This window comes from Ornithorhynchus anatinus, chromosome 2 (assembly GCF_004115215.2).
Source record: "Ornithorhynchus anatinus isolate Pmale09 chromosome 2, mOrnAna1.pri.v4, whole genome shotgun sequence".
In the NCBI taxonomy this organism is placed as follows: Eukaryota; Metazoa; Chordata; class Mammalia; order Monotremata; family Ornithorhynchidae; genus Ornithorhynchus; species Ornithorhynchus anatinus.
Window position 1 is genome coordinate 159,381,872 of NC_041729.1, and position 26,775 is coordinate 159,408,646.

At 43.3% G+C, this 26,775-nt stretch overlaps 1 protein-coding gene and 2 non-coding genes across 4 annotated transcripts in view; 2 read left to right on the forward strand and 1 right to left on the reverse strand.

Annotated features, from left to right (window-relative positions):
- The window catches only part of TAFA2 (TAFA chemokine like family member 2), a 453,170-nt gene that overhangs the window by 152,189 nt on the left and 274,206 nt on the right, over positions 1 to 26,775 (reverse strand). The gene's annotated exons all lie outside the window — the stretch shown is intronic.
- On the forward strand, positions 17,580 to 17,717 carry LOC114809408. Its single transcript, XR_003757194.1, has one exon. It is a non-coding gene; the product is annotated as a small nucleolar RNA SNORA7 (small nucleolar RNA).
- Positions 25,827 to 25,964, forward strand: LOC114809602. Its single transcript, XR_003757378.1, has one exon. It is a non-coding gene; the product is annotated as a small nucleolar RNA SNORA7 (small nucleolar RNA).

The window sequence follows — 26,775 nt, forward strand, 5'->3', positions numbered from 1 at the left end:
GTCTATTGGTCCCCCTCCCCATGTGTAATTCATTGGTCTTTGTCTCCCATTAGACTGAAAATAGTATGGTCTAGTGGAAAGAGCACAGTCCGGGGAATCAGAGGACCTGAGTTCTAATCGCAGCTCTTGGGCCGGTCACTTAACTTTCCTGTGTTTCAGTACCTCATCTGTAAAATGGAAATTCAGCCTACGAGAGCCCTGTGTGACCTGGCTTTGTCCAACAGGATTAGCTTTTGCCTACCCCAGAGTTTTGCACAGTGCCGGGCACATAGTAAATACTTAAGAAATGCCCTTTAAAAAACAAAAATGAATCTCATGTCCCAGAGTTCTTGCAGTCCATGTTTGCTGAAAAACAAATGTTGACAGTCTAAAGATCTACCATCTCAATTACATGTAGTCACCCTACTGTATTATACTCTCCCGGGTCCTGAGGACAGTGCTCTGCACATAGTAAGTGCTCAATAAATACCACTGATCGATTGATTTATAAGGTCCACGGATTTTAATGATACTTTACTAAGGCTCTTGATTCCTTTGCCTGTAAAATTATGTATTACTTGGCAACGTTTGATTAGAACTATTAATATGTTCACTCATATTTTTGACATAGCATCATCATAGCAGCAGGATGGTACACAGAATGCTTTTTATTGAGTGCAGACTCTTGTGGAAAGACCACAAGTTTGGGAGTCAGAAGGTCATGAGTTCTAATCCCAGCGCCGCCACTTGTCAGCTCTGTGACTTTGGCCAAGTTACTTAACTTCTCTGTGCCTCAGTAACCTCATCTGTAAAATGGGGATTAAGATTGTGAGCCCCACGTGGGACAACCTGATTACCTTGTATCCACCCCAGGGCTTAGAATAGTGTTTGGCACATAGTAAGTTCTTAACAAATATCATTATTATTATTAAGAGCACTGTACTAAGTACTTGGGAGAATACAATATAATAGAGTTAGTACACACCATCCCTCCTCTCAAGGAGTTTACAGTCAAGTAGGAAAAGTAGATATTAAATTTATAAGTAAGTGAAGCAACCAAGGATAAAGATATGTACAGATATGCTTGTATCCACCCCAGCACTTAGTACGGAGCCTGGCACATAGTGAGGACTTAAGAAATACCACAAAAATTTGAGTCTGGTGGGGGTTGGATGGGATGAGCACTTTAATGCTTGGGGAAAAGGATTAAAGTGCATAGGTGATGCAGGAGTAAGGAAATGGGGTAGGAAGATGGAAGATTTGTCAGGGAAAGCTTTCTGGAGGAAATATACCATATAAAGAATTTAAGGACAAGAAAACCAACTAAAAATTTGTCATAAAGGCTCCTAGTAATTAAAAACAACATACAATTCTCTCCTATTCACAGGAGCAATGATCCTGCAGTGAGCAGTAAAAAAGCACCCATTAGACAAAACTAATGCCAGTGCTGAGTGTTTGTTCAAGTCAACAGGCTTTTTAATTCATTAAATACAAACAAGATGATGCTTCACACATTCCTTTTAGAGTAATAGAAGCTTACAAGAGCATCAGCGGGCCTTTAAAATTGACTCATTAATGAAACCTCCAAAAGCTTTGAACTAACATTTTGGCAATTCCTTTTTGCGGTATGAAGACTCTTTTTCGGCTCTGAAGCTTCTGTGAATTGTGTGAAGACTCTCAGATTAGAATGTTTATTACAGAGAACTGTGTCTGCTTTCCCCATCAAATGCTGAGTTTTCTGGTACAAAAAGAGTTTCAAAGGCTATTACAATGACCTGGATGAAACATAACATTTTTCTTCCCTTTTTAAAGTTGATATTTCACCCCCATGCAGAAAATCTAAGTCGAACAATTAAATAATAATGTTGATATTTGTTAAGCGTTTACTATGTGCAGAGCACTGTTCTAAGCGCTGGGGTAGATACAAGGTAATCAGGTTGTCCCACGTGAGGCTCACGGTTAATCCCCATTTTACAGATGAGGTAACCGAGGCATAGAGAAGTTAAGTGACTTGCCCACAGTCACACAGCTGACAAGTGGCATAGCAAGGATTTGAACCCATGACCTCTGACTCCCAAGCCCAGGCTCTTTCCACTGAGCCATGCTGCTGCATGAGAAGTGGGCCGTGAGTTTAGATTTCTTGCTTGGAAAAAGCACAGCCGTTGATATTACTCTAGGCCGTAACATGCACTCCTTATTATTCATTAGGAATATTTTCTTCTCTCTGGACATTCGCAGCTTCTCCTGTCTATTGTCTCTGGTGTAAACTGCAAACAGATTAAAATTATTCCTCAGAAGATAAGGTCACTTAGTGAATTTAACACCTAAGTGATCCCTATGTGCTTGTGCGTATGGGTCTATTTGTATATATACTTATATACTTTCACTTATATTTACATATATGTGCTTTCTCTATATGTATGTGTGTATATATACATACATATATACATATATATATCAATCCCCCCAGGATATTCCCATCATGCTTGCTCAGTGAACAAGTAATTTGCCACTCTCATTACTCCAGGTACAAGGTAGCTTGGGAAAAATCAATCTTCTTTCTGCTTCATACATCACAGCCTCCTCCAGACACAAAGCACGTTTTTCTTCAGAAATGAAGCTATAAGAAAAGAAGATACGGGTCTATTCTAATTACCTATGTTGATCAAAGAGGTAAGAAATGTCACCCTCCTCCTTGTCCTAAAACAAGAGCTTTATAGTCACCAAGGAAATTTCTATATGCAAAGGTAAAAACTAAATAAGTTTTTTTTTTCCAAGTGGTCCTTTTCCAGCAGGATACCACAGTAGAGGAAAGAGCACCTCGCTACAGGGGGTTTGGTGCTCAGCTATTCAGAAATATTAATCTTCCATCTCTCCAGGTCACAAATCATTTTCTCCACCTCTTGGCAGGCTGAAATTTGACTTTGAAGGACAATGTGCTTCAGAGTCCAAGCTGCCTGGATTGGCTAGGGTTTTCCCCAGAAACAGTCATCCGTCGCTACTATCGGCAGAGGGAAAGAGAGCATTTTCAAGATTTTCTCTGGCTAAAATTTGACAACAACCGTCCTCTAAAGTGTCAACTCTAGCACTCTGGCAGAGAAGCCAGAAGGAAAGACTGAAAAGGCCCCATCACTCTCTACCTGTTTTCAAACACTGATTTCAAACATCATTTCTGAAACTTTTCATGCTCATCCTTCCCTTGAGCTGTTGTTGAAAACTGAAATGGTACCCATGTGAGGACACAGTCTTAATACCCATTTTATAAATGAGGTGACCGAGGCACAGAGAAGTGAAGTGACTTGCCCAAGTTCACACAGCAGTCAAGGAAGCCGGGATTAGAACACATTCACTGGGGCTATCCCACTCCTCCTGCTTCCTGATCCCCCATCCCCTGTTCTCTCTACACGACCATTTTCCTCTTCTCCCATTCCCTTCTGTGCCACCCTGATTTTCCCCCTTTATTCATCCCCACTCCCAGAACCACAGCTCTTAACTATATATCTGTCATTTATTCATTTATATGAATGTCTCGCACCTCTAGGCTGACAGCTCATTTTGAGCAGGGAATGTGTCTGTTTTCTTCCAAGAGCTCAGTAGAGTGCTCTGCACACAATAAGCACTCAGTAAGTACCATTGACTGAGAAATAAGTTATATATGACTCAGATCAACACAATGCTAAATCGACCGAGACCACCCAGGTCGAAAGCTGCCGGATTTCAGTTTGGAGAGGGCCTACGGCCGCCTGCCATCTTGCTTCACCTGCCCCGAGTTCCTGGGGAGGCATGAGTGACCAGTCATATGGTGCTGCACCGGACAGTCTGTCTCTGGCTGCTGCGTCCCCTGCATGCTACGGATAAAACTCTGGAGGTATTTTATTTTAAAAGAGTCCCGCTTCCCTCCACCTCCTCTCTGGACACCAAGGTCTGCACCTCAGTAACAATGATAGTGGATAGAGCATGGGCTGGGAGTCAGAAGGTCCTGGGTTCTAATCCCAGCTCCACCACCTGTCTGCCGTGTGACCTTGGGAAAATCGCTTCACTTCTCTGTGCCTCAGTTCCCTCATCTGTCAACTGGGGATTAAGACTGTGAGCCCCATGTGGGATAGGGACTGTGTCTAGCCCAATTAGCTTGTATCTATCCCAGAGTTAAGTACAGTGCCTGGCACAGAGTAAGTACTTAACAATTACCATTATTACTATAATTATTACAGAGCTCCAGGAATGAAATTCAAAAGCTAAGGAACCAGGGGAGTGAAGCGGCCAGGGGGAGATCAGTGATGTCTCATGAGAAGTGTTCCAAGATTAGATGAACCTGGCGTACTTCTGCAAATTACAGCACAGAAGGTTAATATCTTATGTTGTGCAATGGGAAATGCATGTGACTTCCTGTGGGTTTCCACGTTGGGCATTTTTGACAATTGTCAGTAGCCTCACTAAAGGAGAAACGGGAGTATGACACTTCATTGGGAACGAGGGTGTGTATTCCAGTCACTCAATCAGTCAACTGTATTTACCGAGCACACTTACTGTGTGCAGAGCACTGAACTAAGCACTTGGGAGAGTACAAGAGAAAAATAGAACAGACACATTCCCTGAGCACAATGAGCTTACAGTCTAGAGGGGGAGAAAAACAAGAGAAATTAATAAATTACAGACATCTACATAAGTGCTGTGGGGCTGGGAAGGGGGATGAATAAAGGGGACAAGTCGGGGTGACGCAGAAGGGAGTGAGAGAAGCGAAAGTTGGGCTTAGTCCGGGAAGGCATCTTGGAGAAGATGTATTTTCAATAAGGCTTTGAAGTGGGGGGGAAAGTCCTGATCTGTCAAAAATGAGGAGGGAGGGTGTTCCAGGCCAGAAGCAGGACACGGGCAAGATAGACGAGATCAAGGTACAGTGAGAAGGTTGCCACTAGAAGAGCAAAGTGTTTGAGCTGGGCTATAGCAGGAGAGTAGTAAAGACAGGTAGGAGGGGGCTAGATGATTAAGTCCAGGATATATAGTCCAGGCCTGGGATTCAGAAGGTCATGGGTTCTAATCCCGGCTCTGCCACTTGTCTGCTGTGACCTTGGGCAAATCACTTCACTTCTCTGGGCCTCAGTTTAGTTACCTCATCTGTAAACTGGGACTGAGACTGTCATCCCGACATGGGACAGGAACTGTGTCTAATCCAATTTGCTTGTATTCCCCCACAACGTGCTTAGCCTGGCACAGAGTAAGCACTTTTCAAATACCACAGTTATTATTATTATTATCACGGGATATTTGACAGCTGAATCCAGACCCACAGGTAAAGGGACAGGACGTGTAGAGTCACACAACAGGGAGCCACCACAATTTCAGAGCCAAAGGTACTAGAAGGACCCAGCAGTTGCCTGGGTTTCACGTGTTCTCTACTGAGCACTGTGGGAATGAGCCTCTTCTTCCAGCTTCCAAGCACTTGGGAAGGTCATGGGATCATCCAACCAGGGACCGCTTAGACTGGAGCAATGGTGCATTCATAGAAACAGAGTCATTGAGACCAATCGTTTTGTCATTTTCTATTAACTTGTTTTCATTGTATTCCCAAAATATTCTTTGCTTAACATGTTAGCATCCCCCACTTCAATTCCATCCTCCTGTGGCCCAGAGATTTTTTTTTTAATACCAAATACCACCATTATTAAATTTGATCTTTTTGTACTTAGCCCAGGGCTGCACGGTACAGTGCTTAGCATAAAGTAGCATATCCACTGGGGTTTCCAAACTAATTCTCTTCCCCTCTTCAAACCCTACTGAGAGCTTACCTCCTCCAGGAGGCCTTCGCAGACTGAGCCCTCCCTTTCCCTCTGCTCCTCCTCCCCTCCCCATTCCTCCCTCTCCCACCCTCTGCTCTTCCCCCTTCCCCTCCCCTCAGCACTGTGCATATTTGTATATATTACCCTATTATTTTGTTAATGATGTGTATATCTATTGATTCTATTTATCTTGATGATGTTGTTTTGTTTTGTTCTATTTTGCTTTGCTGTCTGTCTCCCCCATACAGACTCTGAGCCCGTTATTGGGCAGGGATTGTCTCTATCTGTTGCCGAATTGTAGATTCCAATTGCTTAGTTCAGTGCTCTGCACATAGTAAGCGCTCAATAAATACTATTGAATGAATGCAGTAGGCACTAAATAAACATGAGTAATACAAAATACTAATAATCCAAGTTAGTAAAGGGCTCAAGGGCTTAGTAGGGCTTAGTAGAGTGCTCTGCACACAGTGAGCACTCAAAAACCACTGATTAATCGAAATAATAATAAGAGCGATTGTGGTTATGCTCTTAACCATCGCAAGCACTGCGCTAAGCATTAGGGCAGACGCAATATAAACAGATCAGACACTGGCCCAGTCCCACATGAGAAACACAATTTAAGGTGAAAGGGTTATAGGTATTTAATCCCCATTTAATAAATGTGGAAACTGAAGCACAGAGAATGATGTGATTTTCCCAAATTCACCCAGGAAGTAAATTAGCAGAGCTGGGATTAGAACCCAAGTTTCCTTACTCCCAGTCCTGTGCTCTTATCATTAGGCCCTGCTATTTTTCCAAGAAACCTTGAAGGTAATACATCTGAGAAGAATAATATTATTCACTCTTCAGTTCCCCGGGTTTTTTTTCTCTTTGAAAATGAGGCAGACCAATGCAAAATGTCTAAATCAATGCCATACTGGAGTTTAGATTAATGCCTCTGAAATTCAGAAACTCCAAAATTTAAGTTTCCATGAAATTGTGCCATGGTACCCAATTTTAAAGAGCTGCATTGATACTGAGTTTAAAAATTCTGCACAGCTTCAGAGAAACAAAGAAATGCTTGCTGTGGGAATAGTTTGGGCTCCTGATCTTTGTGTGCATTGTACTAATGTGGATTGTTTCCATGCGATCTAGCAGAACCCTGAAAAGGGCATGTATGGTTAAAGAACAAACTTGAATTATTGGCAAGAAAGCACAGTTGGTTTACTGAGAATAGAATGCTCTGAGTTTGTCAAGAGAATTTTTTAAGTGGTGATATTAAGGTTAGATTTCGGAAAAAAGGTGACTTTTAAAAATTATTCCCTGAGTGCAATGCAATTAATTATCCAATAACTGCTGAACCGGTGTTTCTTGCAAATGTATGTAATTATCTATACCTGCAGTCTTCGTGTAATTATTATTACAGAAGTGATAATGTGATAAACTTTATCCTTTGATTTCCAAAGGTTTGACAAAGTGTTATCTGCGTGATTCCCAGTACATTTAATAGGTCTCTCACAGCTACAACCCCCTCAGAGCCTCTTGAAAATTTAGGGGAATTTATTTTCTTTTCAAATAATACAATTAAAATCAAAGTGATACTGCTTTTAAAAAGGCTATACTGTGGATGCAGATACCTAACAAGACAAATTACTCGGCATTAATCTGTTAGAGTTCCAGATTAAATGTTATTTCTTTCCCAGCATGACTAATTGTGAATTTCCAGTGTCATTCAATTTCGATAGAAGAACCTAGCCAAGAGTACAGAACAGAACAACGGAAGGGTAAATAAGAGAAGCAATCTCCTTCCTCCTAGTTACTACTTGACCAAACCTTGCCAGAGTCTACTGGGCATATTTCCTTGTCTCTAATTTTGCTCCGGGCTGGAGTCTAGGAGAACACAATAATAACCTAATTGTAGAGCATCCGTTCCCAAGGAGCTCAAAGCACCTTCCTGTCACTATTTCATCAATTCCCACAATTCCCCGTAAAGGGGTAAGAGAGAGTTGTTATTGTAATGATGAAAACTACAGTTGCGACGTCCTCTTACGCACCACTGCCTCCTCCATTTCGGACTTGAAATTGTGCCTCCATACTCCACCTACCTAAGGCCATTGACCACCCACCTGCAAAGGCCCCCACTCTGAGCCCCTGGAAAGGGGAAGAATGGTCAGTCAATCATATTTACTGAACGTTTGCAGTGCGCAGGGCACTATAGTAAGTGCTTGGGAGAGTACAATGTGGTTTAGTGGATAGAGCATGAGCCTAGGAGTCAGAAGGACCTGGGTTCTAATACCGCCTCTGCCATTTGTCTGTTGTGTGTTCCAACAGGCAGGGAAATGAGGTGGCAGGAGAAAGAACTATCATGCCTATCAACATTCGCACGAATCTAAAACTTCTCACTCTGGGCTTCAAGGCTCTCCATCACCTTGCCCCCTCCTACCTCACCTCCCTTCTCTCTTTCTACTGCCCACCCCACACACTCCGGTCCTCTGCCGCTCACCTCCTCACCGTCCCCCGTTCTCGCCTATCCCGCCGTCGACCCTCGGCCCACGTCCTACCGCTGTCCTGGAATGCCCTCCCTCCTCACCTCCGCCAAATTAACTCTCTTCCCCTCTTCAAAGTCCTAGTGAGAGCTCACCTTCAAGAGGCCTTCCCGGACTGAGTTTCCCCTTTTCCCTCTGCTCCCTCTCTGCTCCTCCTCCGCCCCCTGCTCCCTCCCCTTCCCCCCTTCAGCTAAGCCCCCTTTCCCTCTGCTCCTCCCCGTCTCCCTTCCCCTCCCCTCAGCACTGTGCTCATTTGCATATATTTTTATTACCCTATTTATTTTTTTAATGAGGTGTATATCCCCTTGATTCTATTTATCGTGATTATGTTGTCTTCTTTTGTCTGTCTGTCTCCCCGATTAGACTGTAAGCCCGTCATTGGGCAGAGATTGTCTCTATCTGTTGCCGAATTGTACATTCCAAGCGTTTAGTACAGTGCTCTGCACATAGTAAGCGCTCAATAAATACTATTGAATTGAATGAACGAATACGTGACCTTGGGTAAGTCGCTTTACTTCTCTCTGCTTCAGTTCTCTCATCTGTCAAATGAGGATTAAGTCTGTGAACCCCAAGAGGGACAGGGACTGTGTCCAACCTCATTACCTTGAATCTTAGTACATAGTAAGCGCTTAATAAATGCCATCATTGTTATTATCTTCCCTAGTGCAGTAACGTAGTGCAGTACTTCCGTAGTACAGTACCTGACACATACTAAGTGCTTAACAAATACCACAATTATGATTACTACTACAAAATAATAATCTGGAAGAGTTGGTAGGCACATTCCCTGCCCATGATAAACTCACAGTCTGGAAGATCCCTTACGGTCAACAGGAGTTCATTGCTTCTGGGGTTTCTGGAGGGTTGAGAGGAAGTGAAGGAAAAGTTTTCACTCAGTTCCTTGACACGAGGTAGCAGTTTTAGATCTTTAAGATCTACAGCGGGCCTTCAGTGAAAGGGCTCGGGACTGGGAGGCAGGATATGTGGAGTTTAATCTAGTTCTGCCGCTGGCCTGCTGTGTGAACTCACTTAAATCGCTTAAACTTTGGGGGAATCTCAGTCTCCTCGTCTGTAAAATGGACCAAAGATAGAATGTGAGTCCCACTGGGGACAGGGACTCTGCCTAATTTGACAATCGTGACAACCGATGCCAGCACTTAGTATATTGAGGAGGCAAGGGTGGTCCTCGGGGATGTTCATGGCTACTGGCCTTTTGCACATCAACAAAATAGCTCACAGGGCCATCAGGAGCTCAAGGGGAAAGCAATAAGGATTATAGAGACTTCAGGAGGAAGTTCCGGAATGGTACGGGGAAGTTATTCACATGGGAGCCAGTGAGGGAGGAAGAACAGAGTTGCTACGTAGGTATTATGGTATAAGAGGGAATATCTGTCACGGTGGAGTCTGCAGGGATTTACATTTCTGCCAAGATCACTCAGATGGACAAGTGCAGGAAGGGAAAAAGTGAATCGTGGGGCTGAGCCAAGTCTGCAAATTGTCAGGGTGAGAGACTGTGACTCTCAACTCGATTGTATTGTACCCTCCCAAGAGCTTAGCACAGTGCTCCTCACAAAGTGCTCAATAAATACCATTGATTGATTGATCGACAGGGAAGTTGTGTCTGCTAAAGTGTTTATGCACCTCAATCTGTGACCTTTAGACACTTGATATTCACCCGAGCCCCACAGTACTATGTACATATCTTTAAATTCTTATAAATTACTTATTTAGCACAACGTACCTATCTTTGAATTATTATAAATTACTTATTCATATTAATGTCTGTCTCCCCCTCTAGACTGTGAGCTCATTATGGGCGGGAAACAAGTCTGCTAATTCTGTTGTATTGTGCTCTCCCAACCATGTAGAACAGTGCTCTGCACATAGAAAGTGCTCAGTAAATACCATCGATGGACTGATTGATTGATTGATAAAAAGAACAGTGTTGAAGGCATGGACTATTGTATGTAGAGTGAGTTGAACTGTGACGAGCCAAGGTGAAAATCTAAGTAGATAGGGTCAAGTGGCCAATGGGCTGCAAGTTAGACATGCCTGATTTAGGTGGTTAAATTTTCCTCTACCCCACCAGCATCGGAAATAATAAAAAACATTGTGAAGCTTTGCACAGGTCTTCTTTGACACCATGAAGGCCTTTATCTCTCAGTTGGGAAAAAAAAGAGCCTGGGATTAGAAGCCAGAAGACCCAGGCTCCAGGTCGGATTCCACCACTTGACTGCTGGGTGATGATGGGAAAAATCACTGCACTTCTCTGACTCTTGGTTTGCTCATCTGTAATATGGCCTCTCAGACTGCTAACCCCAGGTGAGACTATGTCCAATCTGATTATCTTGTTCGTACCCCAGATCTTAAGACAGTGCTTGTCATATAGTAAGCACTTAATCAACACCACCGGTAGTTTTTGCTGGCTCCTCCTCCCACTCCCATCCCCTAAATGTAGGAATCCCTCAAGGTTCAGTTCTTGGTCCCCTTCTATTCTACATCTACATTCACTCCCTTGGAGAACTCATTAACTCCCACCACTTCAGTTATCATCTCTATGTGGATGAAGACCATATCTATATCTCCCCTGTTCTCTCTCCCTCCCTCCAGGCTCACATCTCCTCCTGCCTTCAGGACATATCTACATGGATGTCCTCCCGCCATTGAAAACTCAACGTATCCAAGATAGAACTCCTTATCTTCCCTCCCGAACCCTGTCCTCTCCCTGATTCCCCGTCACTATGGACGGCACGACCATCCTTTCCGTCTCACAAGCCCACGATAATAATGTTGGTATTTGTATTTGTTAAGCGCTTACTATGTGCAGAGCACTGTTCTAAGCGCTAACCTTGGTGTCATCCTTGACTCCTCTCTCTCATTCACCCCACACATCCAATCCGTCACACAAACCTGCCAGCCTCACCTTCACATCGCCAATATCCGTCCTTTCCATCCAAACCGCTACCATGTTAGTACAGTCACTCATCCTATACCGAATGGATTACTGCATCAGCCTCCTTTCTGACCTCCCAATCTCCTTTCTCTCCCCACTTCAGTCCATACTTCACTGTGATGCCCGGATTATCTTTCTACAGACACACTCTGGGCATGTCACCCCCCTCCTCAAAAATCTTCAGTGGCTGTCTATCAACCTCCGTAGCAAACAAAAACTCCTCACTACTGTCTTCAAATCTGTCCATCACCTTGTTCCTTCTTACCTCACCTCCCTTCTCTCCTTCTACAGGCCAGTCCATTCATTCCGCTCCTCTGGTGTCACTAACCTCTTCACTGGGCTTCATTCTTGCCTGTCCCACTGTTGACCCCAGGCCCAATCCTACCTCTGGCCTGGAATGCCCTCCCTCCTCAAGTCCAGCAAACAATCACTCTTCCCCTCTTTCAAAGCCCTACTGAAGGCACCCCTCATCCAAGAGGCCTTCCCAGACTAAGCCCCCCTTTTCCTCAGCTCCCCCTCCCTTCCACGTCACCTCAAAGGGCTCCCTTTGCCCTTCCCCCCAGCCCCACAGTACCTATGTGTATATATCTATAATTCTATTTATTTATATTGATGCCTGATTACTTGTTTTGATGTCTGTCTCCCCCCTTCTAATAATAATAATAATGTTGGTATTTGTTAAGCACTTACTATGTGCCGAGCACTGTTCTAAGCACTGGAGTAGATACAGGGTAATCAGGTTGTCCCACGTGAGGCTCACAGTCTTAATCCCCACTTTACAGATGAGGAAACTGGGGCACCGAGAAGTTAAGTGACTTGCCCAAAGTCACACGGCTGACAGGTGGCAAAGTGGGATTAGAACCCATGACCTCTGACTCCTAAGACCATGCTCTTTCCACTGAGTCACGCTGCTTCAAGACTCTAAATCCGGTGTAGGCAGGGATTGTCTCTCTTTATTGCTGAATTGTACTTTCCAAGCATTTAGTATAGTGCTCTGCACTCAGTAGGCACTCAGTAAATACAACTGAATGAATGAATCATGGTCTGGTGGCAAGAGCCTGGGTTTGGGAGTCTGAAGTCATGGGTTTTGATCCCAGCTCTGCCACTTATCTGCTGTGTGACCTAGGGCAAGTCACTTTACTTCTCTGTGCCTCAGTTACTTCATCTGTAAAATGGGGAATAAGACTGTGAGCCCCATGGGGGACAGCCTGATTACCTTGTATCTACCTCAGTGTTTAGAACAGTGCTTGGCACATAGTAAGCACTTAAATACCATAATTAGTAGTAGTAGTAGTTGCTGTTTTAGTCGAAGTAGTAGTTTTTCTTTGGTTGTAGTAATTGGCAGAGAACATGTCTACTAACCCTGATACATTGTACTTACCTAAGTGCTAAAAACAGTGCTCTGCACATAGTAAGCGCTCAATAAATAAAACGGATGGATTGATTGATAGTAGCGGTAATAGTAGTAATAGTATCCTCCTCCTGCTCAGATGATGATCTATGGCCAATGATTCTAAAATGGAAATCCAGTAAAACTAATTTGTCACCCCAGGACGCAAATGTATTTTAGTGATTTAGATCCTAATACCAGCATTTTCTTAATGCGCGCATATTACCAATTGGATGGAAATCTGCTTACTCTCAACAGGTCTATTCCAACATTAGACTCTCGTCATTCTCAATCATATAGCTTTAATCCACTGATGGTATCACTGGGGGAGATGGGGATTCATTTGGCATTTAGGCATCCAGATAAGCCATGACATCTTCCCTGAGGCCTATAATTCAAGGAGATTGGCACTTAATAACCCAAACACCCAAACTCTATGCCACTTTACTGAAAACTTCCTACTGAGAACACTCCAACCTTGGAAATCAAATTCCAAAAAAGATCTGGGGGAACAAGGAATCTATCTCATTGCTGTGAAGTCATTCCTCATCAAAAGTTAAGATTAGGAAAAATTTCCACCTTGTCATTTAGTGCAGTTGCTCCCTATGGATATCTGAAGAAATGAGTATTTGGGGACTATATTATCAGTTTGAAAACAAAGTCAAGGTTCATTAAACAGCTGTGATCTGCACCTTGCTGTTCAGACAAGGAAATGTGAGAAAAACTCTGGAGCATATGTGATGGAATACTGATAATAAAATTGCACAACTGTTTTTGTGAAGCTACTAAAATATTCTCAATTATCTACTTACTCTGCAATTTTTTTTTTTAATCCACCAATTCCCTAGCTCCAGGACAATGAACTCTGTAGCTAATTACGGAACCACTGGAAAGTGTTGAGATTCTCATTTCCATTATTTTCTTAGATGTTACCCAGTCACTTGAGGCACCTGAAACATTTCTATTACAGCCTCTGTGCTGAAAGAAGATAAGATTCCACATTTAATTATATCTTACACCAAACCCTCGCTCTCTCCATTTTCAGCACCTTATTGAGGTCACATCTCCTCCAAGAGGCCTTCCCCAACTATAATCCTTCTTTTCCCCAAACCCTCTCTCGGCCCTGAAGCACTTGTTTACAAATTGCATATTCATAAATACCAATAAATTGTTCTACCTACCCATTATTTATTATCTCTATAATATAGCTCTAAATCATTTACTTTATATATGTTTATATTATATCTGTCTCCAGACCGTAAGCTCGTTGAGGACGGGAATGTGTTGCTCCCCTCTGGAGCACTGGACTCTCCCAAGCATTTAGTACAGTGTTCTACATGTAGTAAGCACTTATTAAATACCAATGATTGATTAGGTGGAAGAGTACAATAGAATTATTTGACATCATTCCTGTCATCAAAGAGCTTACTACTCACACTGGGAACATTGATGTTGGACTTCCTCACTAAAGGATCTGCACCTTGTGAACAAGAAACCTTCTCATCTCGTGAGAAGCAGCATGGCATAGTGGAAAGGGGACAAACTTGAAAATCAGAAGATTATGGGTTCCGATTCCGGCTCCACCGCTTGTCTACTGTGTGATCTTGGGCAAATCGCTTAACTTCTCTGGGCCTCAGTTACCTCCCCAAGTGGGCCATGGACCATGCCCAACCTGATTAGCTTGTATCTACCCCAACTCTTGCTGCACTGCCTGGATCTTAAGAGATACCATTAAAGCAAACGAGCAAAAGAAACTCATCTCTCATTATTTTCTACTTCCCAAGTGACTAATACTTCCCAGTGCACTAAATGGGGTCTCAATAAATCCTATAATCAAACAGCTTCACTCGTACTGTGTGCAGAGTCCTGTACTGAAGCAGCGTGGCTCAGTGGAAAGAGCACGGGCTTTGGAGTCAGAGGTCATGGGTTCGAATCCCTGCTCGGCCACATGTCAGCTGTGTGACTTTGGGCAAGTCACTTAACTTCTCGGTGCCTCAGTTACCTCATCTGTAAAATGGGGATTAAGACTGTGAGCCCCACGTGGGACAACCTGATTCCCCTGTGTCTACCCCAGCGCTTAGAACAGTGCTCGGCACATAGTAAGCGCTTAACAAATACCAACATTATTACATTATTATTACTGAAGGCTTGTGAGAATTTTTTTTTCCTTTGGTGTTTGTAAAGCGCTTACTATGCGCCAGGCACTGTACTAATATAATACAATAGAGTTGGTAGAGCACTTACTGTGTGCCAAGCACTATACCAAGTTCTTGGGAGAGTACAGGAAAATAGATACGATCCCTATTAACGGAGAACTTACAGTCTGGAGTCAGGGATGCACATTAAAATAAATTATAGATAGGAGAAATAGGAAAGTATCAGGATATGTATGTAGGTGTGGTGGGGATATTATTTACAATCCAACAGCAGAGACAGACACTAAAGGATAATAATAATAATAATGTTGGTATTTGTTAAGCGCTATGTGCAGAGCACTGTTCTAAACGCTGGGGTAAACACAGGGTCATCAGGTTGTCCCACATGAGGCTCACAGTCTTAATCCCCATTTTACAGATGAGGTAACTGAGGCACAGAGAAGTTAAGTGACTTGCCCACAGTCACACAGCTGACAAGTGGCAGAGCTGGAATTCGAACTCATGACCTCTGACTTCAAAGCCCGCTGCTACTCGTGGCTCAGTGGAATAGGATAGTAGGATATAGGATATTACAGATTAGAGGATGTAATACAAGATATTTGCCTTAGATCCCCCTAGGGTTACATATGCTTATGTGCATAGGAGGATTAAAAACGTTGATATGGGAATCAGAGGATATAAAGTAGGGAGATGAGAAATTAATCGGGGAGCTGTAATTACAGAAGGACTTTGAAGATATGTAGAACTGTGTGAAGATGTGAAAAATTACAAAATGGAAAGAAGTTCCGGGCGAAGGGAGTACGTGAGCAAGAAGTAGGCAGTGGGAAGATGAGAATTTAGCCTATGAGACCCATGTTGGAAAAGGACTGTGTCCAACATGATGATCTTCTATCTAACCCAGCCCTTAGTACAACTCTTGGCATATAATAATAATGATAATGATTAGAATAGTAGTATTTACTAAGAGCTTACTATGTGCCAAGCACTGTACTAAGAGCCGCGGTAGGTAGTCTAAGCAGGAGGGAGGATAGTTATTCAATCTCCATTTTGCAGTTGAGGGATCTGAGGCCAAGAGGTGTCACTTGTGAAGCAGCCTGGCATAGTGTATAGAGCACGGATCTGGGAGTCAAAAGGTTTAATCCCAGCTCTGCCACTAGCCTGCTCTGTGGCCTGGGGCAAGTCACGTAGCTTCACTAAACCTCAGTCACTTCATCTGTAAAATGGGGATTAAGACTGCGAGCCCAGTGTGGGATAGGGACTCTATCCAAACCAATTTGCTTGCATCCACCCCAGTGCTTAGTATGGTGCTTGGCACAGAGTAAGTGCTTAACAAACACGACAGTTATTATTATTGTGGGGAGAGGAGACGAGGAGACAAGGAAGGGCTCAGCAAGCATCAACAAAAATATCTCGTTGAAAAATCCCGAGTCCTAAAAGGACATCCCAGTAGGTGAGATTAGCTTTTAAAGATGTACAAATAGCAGGCAAATAAGCAAAGCAACAGATTATGTTATAACTTGGGTTGCATTTTTTCCTTTTCATGGGCATATTTTGAGATGGTTGATGTGGAACCAGAGAAACCCAAGTTTATTTCTGATGGCTGAACTTTTCTGCAATTTTTGAAATAACTGACGCCCCCTGGATGGGAAGATCATCTAATTCAGGAATCTCTATCCATAGAGTATAAGCTCCTTGAGGGCAGGGATTGTTTCTTATAATAATAATAATAATCTTGGTATTTGTTAAGCGCTTACTATGTGCAGAGCACTGTTCTAAGTGCTGGGGTAGATACAGGGTAATCAGGTTGTCCCACTTGAGGCTCACAGTTAATCCCCATTTTACAGATGAGGTAACTGAGGCACAGAGAAGTTAAGTGACTTGCCCACAGTCACACAGCTGACAAGTGGCAGAGCCGGGAGTCGAACCCATGACCTCTGACTCCCAAGCCCAGGGTCTTTCCACTGAGCCATGCTGCTATTGTATTCTCCCAATTGCTTAGTACAGTACCACTCACAAAGTAAGTACTACTGAATTCTTAATATTGTTCTGCTCTCCAGTTGAAATGGACTCAGCGTGTTGCTCAACGATTACCACTTCCATTTGATTTCTAAAGTTGTTTCCTGTTGGACCATGCACCTTTATAATTAAAACTCATTCCTCTCTGTGAATTTCCTTTCGCCCTTTGCTAACACTGACATAATGAGGATTGGACACCCAAGAAACTCGAAAATGCAAGCACTATAATTGCTGCGTGGTAGTCCCCTTTTTCTCCAGGGACCTTATGCGGAAAATACAGTCGCTTGCCTTATAGGAATTAATTACTTTTTCAGATAAGACCACAAGAGGCACAATAGGATTCCAGATCTGAAGGAAGGCACTGTACAACTCGAGCATTTTCAATCCTCATGGCTCTGTGCCCTTCCCTAATCTCTTCCGCACAGCATTAGAAAAGCAATTTTTAGGCGGTTACACTACTGCAACTTTCGACGTTGATGGTACCGCCACTTGACCAGCCAAAGACGGCCCCTCGATATCCGTTTGAAGATTGTCGTGCAAGAGGGTCAATTTTGGCCATCACTGGATGTTAGTGGGGCAACGGACCAACCCCTCTCAATGCCTACTCTGTGGCTGACACAGCCATTGGATGGGCAGGGCTTTCTTCTCTGCCTACACTTCAGCCAATCAGATGCTTTGGCTTTAACTATTTCATTAGCCCAGTGGAAGGACCCATTCAAGTGTTAGGGTGGGCGTTTTTTGTTGTTTTTCTAGTGGTATTTGTTAAGCTCTTACTATACTCCTGACTCCCTCTCAGGGTCACACCTGGAGAGTTTCCAGTACTCTACCAGTCACGACTATAAGAGGGATAGTCAAGGAGAGGCCGAACCATTCCATTCTCAGTTTGGTCTGTGGCTAGTGAGTGGAAAGCAATCTTCTACAAGTCAAAACTCACCTGTGCTAGGCAGAAGCAGAATGGAAGAGAATCAAGGGCAGAGATTCATTTACTTCGTGGTAGGAGACAATGGTAAACCACTTCTGGATTTTTACCAGGAAAACTCTACAGATACACTACCAGAAGAACTGCAGATAGAAGTGGGGCATTCTGGGAGAGAGGCTTCTGTGGCGTCGTTATGTCGGACACATCTCGACAGGATAAGACGACAAAAACAAATGCTCCAAGCACTGTACTAAGTGCTGGGATAGAACTAATCAGGGTGGACACAGGGCCTAAACCACAGTCTTAATCCCCATTTTATAGATAAGATGTGAGGCACAGAAAGTGAAGTGACCGACCGAAGGTTACACAGCAGACTAGTCGGGGAGCTAGGATTAGAAACCCAGTTCCCTCTGACTCCCAGGCCCGTACTCTTTCCATTAGGCCACGCTGCTTCTCCGTTTGGCTGTTACCCAAACCTACATAATCCTCCGAAAGGCAAATGCATATGTTTCCGTTACTTGTCCTCTTCGTCATCTTTTTCATTTCACGCCTCTATCCCTTGGGTCCAGTGCCTGTTTAATGTTTGCACATGGATGAATGCGCGCACAGATGCTTGGCTTATCTCCCATCGATAGATCACAGACCCCTTGAGGGAAAGGATTGTCTGGTTCTTACTTTGTATTGTCCTCAGCATCTGGTTCTCATATAATGGGAGCAAATGCTGTTGGCTGACTGAAGTAACCTCATCATTAGGCAGCAAGCACTTTATACAGTCCAAGAATTTTAACCAAATTGTGACTTCTAGATAAACAATAGTCTCAACCTCCATATCAATAGATCTAGCTGTGGCATTCCCCCAGCAGGAAGTCAATAAATATCTGCAGATGGTAAGCCAATGATGATGATGATGATAATTCATTGACAGAGACCTACGTCTTCACTTTTCAACATATTCTAAGTTTTTTGTGGACAGGGATAGAGTCTACCAATTCTACTGTATTGTAATCTCCCAAACATTTAGCACTGTGGTCTACACTCAATAAGTGGTCTATAAATGCCATTGATGTATTGATTGGTTGATTGATTATCAACTATTATCTAAACTCTGATTGAACCCAAGCCGGCAATATCATATGCCTCCCATCCTCATGACAAGAGAGCTTCCCCTTTCACCACACTCAATCAGAAAGAAAATCAGTACTATAACCCCCATTCTCCAACATCTACAAAATAGTCATTCATTCAATAGTATTTATTGAGCGCTTACTATGTGCAGAGCACTGTACTAAGCGCTTGGAATGAACAAGTCAGCAACAGATAGAGACAGTCCCTGCCGTTTGACGGGTTTACGGTCTAATCGGGGGAGACAGACAGATAAGAACAATGGCAATAAATAGAGTCAAGGGGAAGAACATCTCGTAAAAACAATGGCAACTAAGTAGAATCAAGGCGATGTACATTTCATTAACAAAATAAATAGGGTAATGAAAATAGGGATTCAGTACCTGCTCTCTCTACTACTTAATGGGTACCGATTATCTTGAATCTACCCTACTACTTGGTAAAGTGCTTAGTACACACTAAGCGCATAAGCTAGTAATAATAATGGTATTTGTTAAGAGCTTACTATGTGCCAGGCACTGTATTAAGTGCTGGGGTTATTAAGTGCTGATTTGCTGTCCCCAAGCAAATCAGGTTGGACAGAGTCCCTGTCTCACACAGGACTCACAGTCATAGTCCCCATTTTACAGATGAGGTAACTGAGGCACAAAGAAGTGAAGTGACTTGCCCAAGACTACACAGCAGACAAGTGGCTTAGTAGTGGTAGTAATAATCATAATAATGGTGTTCGTTAAGTGCTTACTGTGTGCCAGACACTGTACTAAAAGCTGAGGTGGATACAAGCAAATCAGGTTGGACCCAATCCCTGTCCCACTCAATCCCCATTTTAAACGTGAGATAACTGAGACACAGAGAAGTGAAGTGACTGCCCAAGGTCACACAGCAGACAAGAGCAGGAGCCGGGATTTAGAATACATGATGTTCTAAATCCCAGGCTCATGCTCTATCCGCTATGATAAAAATAAAAATAATAGTAATGAGCAATTTGATTTAAAAAATGCCCAGTTTTAGCCAAACCCTCTTCTCCTTGGAAATAGCTTCTTTCAACAAATAAGGGCACCACCTATAACGTTCTGCTTCTTAGCAGATGAAAGACAGCATAGCAAGAGAAGTTAAATATCAAAATATCTAACTGCGCTCAAACTTTTAGTTTGACTCTGTTGAAATGGAGTCTGACAAAGTTGGGGAGGTAGGAGTGATCCAGGTTGGGGGGAGTGTGAAGGAGGAGTTGGAGGTTGGGAGGGTTAGATCTGCAACTCAAAGGGGCTTCAAATTCCCAGCTCTGCTGTACTGTGCTTTCCCAAAAACTTAGTATAATGCTCTCCACACAGTAAACACTCAATGAATACCATTAATTGATTGACTATAGAAAGTTGAGCAGGAATCCTGTTTACCAACTCTGCTATACTCTCCCACGGGGTTTAGTACAGTTCTCTGCAATCGGCATGGTCTAACGGGAACACCATCCGTGTGGGAATCAGGAGACACTGGTTCTCATCCTGGTTCTGCCACTCGCCTCCTGGGTGACCTTAGGTAATTCATTTAACTTATATGTGCCTCAGTTTCCTCATCTTTAAAATTGGGATAAAATGCTTTCTCTCTCCCTCTTAGAACAGAGCAGGGCAGGGACTGTATCCAATAAGCCGCTAACGTATCTACCCCAGAGCTTAGGAGAAGCAGCATGACCTAGAGGAAAAAGCATGGGCCTAGAGGTCCTCTCTCTCATTCAAACCACATATTCAAAGCATGAATAAATCCTGTCGGTCCCGCTTTCACAACAACGCTAAAATCCACCCTTTCTTCTCCATCCAAACTGCCACCATGTTAATACACTCACTCATCTTAGCCTGCCTCGATTATTGCATCAGCCTCCTTGCCGATCTCCCAGACTCCTGTCTCTCCCCACTCCACTCCATACTTCACTCTGCTGCCCGGATCATTTTTCTATAAAAACGTTCAGGCCATGTCACCCCACTCCTCAAGAAACTCCAGTGGTTGCCCATCCACCTCTGCATCAAACAAAAACTCCTCACCAATGCACTTCAAGCATTCTACCACCACCTTGCCCCCTCCGACCTCACCTAGCTACTCTCCTTCTACAACCCGGCCCGCACACATCGTTCCTTTAATGCCAACCTTCTCAATGTGCCTCGATCTCACCTATCTTCCCGCCAACCCCTAGCCCTCATCCTGCCTCTGGCCTAGAATGCCCTCCCTCCTCAAATCCTACAATTACTCTCCCCTACTTCAAAGTCTTATTGAGGACACATCTCCTCCAAGAGGCCTTCCCAGACTAAGCCCCTCCTTTCCACTTCTCTCCCTCCCTGCTGCATCACTCTGACTTGTTCCCTTTGTTCTTTCCCCGCCCAGCCCCACAGCACTTATGTATGTATCTGTAATCTATTTATTCATATTAATGTCTGTCTCCCCTCCTCTAGATTGTAAGCTCGTTGTGATGAGGGAATATGTCTGTTTATTGTTTTATTGTACTCTCCCAAGCACTTACTCCAGTGCTTTGCATGCAGTAAGTGGTAAATAAATATAATTGAATGAATGAATGAATGAAGTCAGAGGACAGGGGTTCTAATTCCGGCTCCACCACCTGTCTGCTGTGGGACCTTGAGCAAGTCACTTAACTTCTCTGGGCTTCAATATTAATGGGCCCCATGTAGACAGGGACTGTGTCTGACCTGATTACCTTGTATCTCCCCCAGTGCTTAGAACAGTGCTTAGTCATAGTAAGCACTTAAATACCACAGTTATTATTATCATTACAAAGTTTAGCACATAGTAAACATTTTTTAACAAATACCACAAATATTATCATCATTAATTATAATAATTTATATTTATTGAGCCTTCAATGGGCAAAGAGTACCATACTAAGTACTTGGGAGACTAAAATAATAATAATAATGGTATTTGTTAAGCATTTGCTATGGGTCGGGCACTATACTAAGCGCTGGGGTGGATACAAGCAAATCGGGTTGAACACAGTCCCTTTCCCATGTGGGGCTCTCAGTCTTAGTCCCCATTTTACAGATGAGGGTACTGAGGCCCAGAGAAGTGAAGTGACTCACCCAAGATCACATAGCAGACAAGAGGAAGAACTAGAATTAGAATCCAGAGCCTTCTGACTCCCAGGCCTGTGCTCTATCCACCACACCATGCTACATAACTGATTGGCACATTCTCTGCCCACAAGGAGCTTAGAGTCTATAGGGGGAGACAGACATTAATATAAGAAATAAATTCCTGAAATGTCCATAAGGGCTGTGTGCTGGAATGAATAAAGGGTGCAAATCCAAGTGCAAAGGTAACACAGAAGGGGCGGGGGGAGAGGAAGTGAAGGCTTAGTGGGGGAAGTTCTCTTTGTGGAGCAGTGATTTAAATAAGGCTTTCAAGATGGAGAGAATTACAGTCTGTCAGACACGAAGAGGGGAGTAAGTAATAATATCATCATTAATATTGTTAGAGTAAGCACTCAATAAATACTATTACTTAATCAAAAAATCAAACATTTGGTTGTCTGAAATTTGGTATGAGGTTTGCTGACCCATTGTCACAACAAGGGGGCTGTTATCACTAAGGCATCGTTTACTTTCTCAATTCATTTCTTCTTGTTCGTGCATCACAGTATTATTACCATTCATCAACGTTTATTTTACCCTTACTCTGTATGGTACAAAGCACATTACTCTGGATTTGGAAGGGTAAAATTTTTTAAAAGACATGGCCCCCTTTAAATAGGACTAATCAAAAGGACTGCCTCAGTAGCAGAATTTAGTTCTGGGCAGCTATTTGCACTTTTAGTTACTGTGTAAGTTTTCAGTTGGACAGAGCCTTCAGTCTTCTTCAGGCTAATTTTCAGTCCATAGCCCTACGGAGCTTTTATGAAGCTGTCCATAATGATCTAAGTGCCCTGCTATGCAAATTTGTTTCCAAAGCATAACCATCGCCATATTATAAAGCACGCCTGACCACTTCAGATTTCAGACATCATTCATGCTTATATCCTGTTGAGTTAGAAAAGTTTCCTGATAGATCAAAAGTTTTCTCTTTCCTGTCGTTAGTTTCCAGCTCCTTTGTTGTATCCTCAAGCAGAGCCACACTGAGTAGATTAGACAAGCCTGAGCCTTATCACACAGTTCTGCTTTACTCCAATGGCAAAGAAGTCAAACAAGGTCCCTTCAGTTCTGACTCGACGGGATATTCCACTGTACTTGAGATAGCCAAATTTGTTCTGCTGAGGATGCCAAGTCCACTCCTCACCAACTGCTCCGTTGGAGTGTTTCGTTGTTGTGCATTTTTCATCGACTTTGGTGAACTGAATTGAGAACCCCATAAAACAGCTGTTTTGGCACCACAATAATAATAATAAAAACGATGGTATTTGTTGAGTGTTTTACTATGTGTCGAGCACTGTTCTAAATGCTGGGGTAGATACAAGCTAATCAGGTTGGTCTAGTCCCTTGTCCCAAGTGAGGGTCACAGACTTAATCACCATTTTACAGATGAGACAAATGAGTTATAGAGAAGTGAAGAGACTTGGCCAAGGTCCCACAGCACACAAGTGGCAAAACTGGGATTAGTACCCAGGTCCTTCTGATTCCCAGGCCTAACCTCTAAGTGGAGAAGCAGTATGTCTTAGTGGGCGGAGTACGGGCTGGGAGTCAGAAAGTCTAATCCCGGCTCCGCCACTTGTCTGCTGTGTGACCTTGGACAAGTCACTCCCGGCTCTGCCACTTGTCAGCTGTGTGACTGTGGGCAAGTCACTTCACTTCTCTGTGCCTCAGTTACCTCATCTGTAAAATGGGGATTAAGGCTGTGAGCCTCATGTGGGACAACTTGATTACCCTGTTTCTACCCCAGCGCTTAGAACAGTGCTCTGCACATAGTAAGCGCTTAACAAATCTCAACGTTTACTTCTCTCAGCCTCTGTTACCTCATTGATAAAATAAGGATTAAGAGTGTGAGTCCTATGTGGGACAGGGACTGTGTCCAACCTAACTTGTATCTACTCTTAGAATAATGTTTGGCACATAGTAAGCACTTAACAAGAACCATAATTATTATTATGATGATGATGTGATAAGTATTGCTTCAGTGGTGATGAGCTCTATTCTACAATCCCATTACTGGTGATCCAATCTTGACCTTTCATTTCGGATATTGTGTGTAGATGGTGTAGTTGAAACCGAAATACAAGTTGGTGTGGAGTCTGGAGTAGATCGGATGCTACACTGGAAAGGATGTCACAGAGGAGAAAATCAAAAGCCTTACTGAAATTTCTGTCCAAATTTACCACAGACCATGAAATAAGACTTATCCTTGAAATTCTTATGTGATGCTTGGAAACGCCAATCTGAAATGCATCTCTAAATCAATTCATTCCCAAGCAGTCGGATCATACCATGCAGCAGTATAATGTACATGATATTGAAATGCTTTTAGTGACGTCTGCATTGCCGTTCCAATTCATTGCAAAGGAGCAAACATTCTCCTAATTGTATTTCTTTATTGCATTATCTCTTTACTAACCAATGATGTTTCCTTAAACAACAGAATCAGCAGAGTTGCACTCACATCCCTGACCCACTGAATTTAGTCAAGAATGCCTGGCTCAAAGAGTAGGGAATAAATCCAGTGGCTGTTGCATAGGAGATGATAGTCACTTTTTTATTTTTCAATGCTTCATTTTATAAAATTAATAATAAGAATCAGAATAATAACAACAGTAGCTAAGCATGAACTGTGTGCAAGGCACAGTGTTAGGCACTGGGGTAAATATACATAATCAGAGCCCATTGTGGGGCCCAGAGTCTGAGTAGGAAGGAGAATGGTTATTGAATCCCCATTTTACAGATGAGGAAACTGAGGCACAGAGAGGTAACTTGCCCCAGTCACATAGGTGGATCTGGGATTAGAACCCAGGTTCTCTGCCTCCCAGACCTATGCTCTTTCCAGTAGGCCATGCTGCTCCTCAATTTTATAACAATTAGTGAGGTCTAGGAATGAATCTGGGCAGCAGATTTTAATTTCAGCAAGAAAAATGGCATCTGATTTGTCAATGAGAGTCTCAGAGCCTAATGGAATTGTTTTACTGACACTTTACGGTGACACGCACTGCTTGTAGAGGAAAAGATTACATTTTCACTCAAAAGGGCAAACTTGAATGGGAAAGTGCAATAAGAGTGTTGAATAATCAAGATGGCAGGGGACGTATCACAAACAAATAAATTCCCAGTTCTTGTAAAGCTAGAATTATATGGTCAGTAGGGTTACTAGTTCAACACTAAGGTGTCAATTTAGAGAGCCAGAGATCACCTAAATCAGAGAAAATATGGTCTCACCTTCTAGACATTGTAATATTCAAATATTTTTGATACAATGCTCTTTATCCTCAAAATATTCCCCAAAAACAGCATTTTCCTGCACACTTGAAACATTCATTCAGTCGTATTTATTGAACACTTACTGTGTGAAGAACACTGTACTATGCGCTTGGGAAATACAGTTCAGCAACAGATAGAGACAATCCTTACCCAACAACGGACTCACGGCCTAGAAACACATTCATATATTTTGCATACATTTATACTATTTCTTTTTAAGCATTTGAAATTCACCCCACTCTCAGACCCACAGACTTTATGTACTTTTCTGTAATTTAATGTCTGTCTGCCCCCTCTAGACTGTAAGCTCCTTGTGGGCAGGGAAAGAGACTAAGAATCATGCTGTGTTGTAGTCTCCCAAGTGCTTAGTATAGTGCTCTACACAGAGTAAGTGCTTAGGAAATTCCATTGATTGACTGAATTTCAAGAGGCAGCATGACCTAGTGGAAAGAGCACGAGAGTGGAGGTCAGGAGGCCTGGGTTTGAGTAGTCCTGGCTCCTCCACTGACCTAATGTGTGACCTTAGGCAAGCCGATTAACCTCTCTGGGCCCCAGGCTCCTCAGTTGTAAAAATCTGGACCCCACGTGGGAGAGGGTCCCCTCTCAGCGTCGCACCTGGAGAGTTTCCAATACTCTACAAGCCTCGGCTATGTGAGGGAGAGTGAAGCAGAGGCCTACCCATTCCATTCCTAGCTTGGCCAGTGGCTAGTGAGTGGAAGGCCATCTGCTACAAGTCAAACCTCACCCATTCATTTGTTTATTCATTCAATTGTATTTATTGAGCGCTTACTGTGCGCAGAGCACTGTACTAAGTGCTTGGAAAATATAATTCAGCAACAAATAGAGACCATCCCAACTCACCAATGGGCTCACAGTCTAGAAGGCGGGAGACAGACAACGAAACAAAACAAGTAGAGAGGCATCAATACCATCAATATAAATAGAATTATAGATATAAACACATCATTCATAAAATAAATAGTGTATATATATATATATATATATATATATATACACAAGTGCTGTGGGGCAGTGAAGGGGATAGAGCAGAGGAAGGGAAATAGGGCAATGGGGAGCAGGAGCAGAGGAAAATAGGGCTCTGTCTGGGAAGGCCTCCTGGAGGAGGTGAGCTTGCAGTAGGGCTTTGAAGGGGGGAAGTGTGCTAGTTTGGCAGATATGAGGAGGGAGTACACTCCAGGCCAGAGGTAGGTCGTGGGCCAGGGGTCGAAGGTGGGACAGGCAAGAAGGAGGTCCAGTGAGAAGGTTAGCACCAGAGGCGCAGAGTGTGTGGGCTGGGCTGGAGAAGGAGAGAAGGGAGGTGAGGTAGGAGGGGGCCGGGTGATGGAGAGCCTTGAAGCCAATAGTGAGAAGTTTTTGAGAAGCAGCGGGGCTCAGTGGAAAGAGCACGGGCTTTGGAGTCAGAGGTCATGAGTTCGAATCCCGGCTCTGCCACTAGTCTGCTGTGTGACCTTAGGCAAGTCACTTCACTTCTCTGGGCCTCAGTTCCCTCATCTGGAAAATGGGGATGAAGACTGTGAGCCCCATG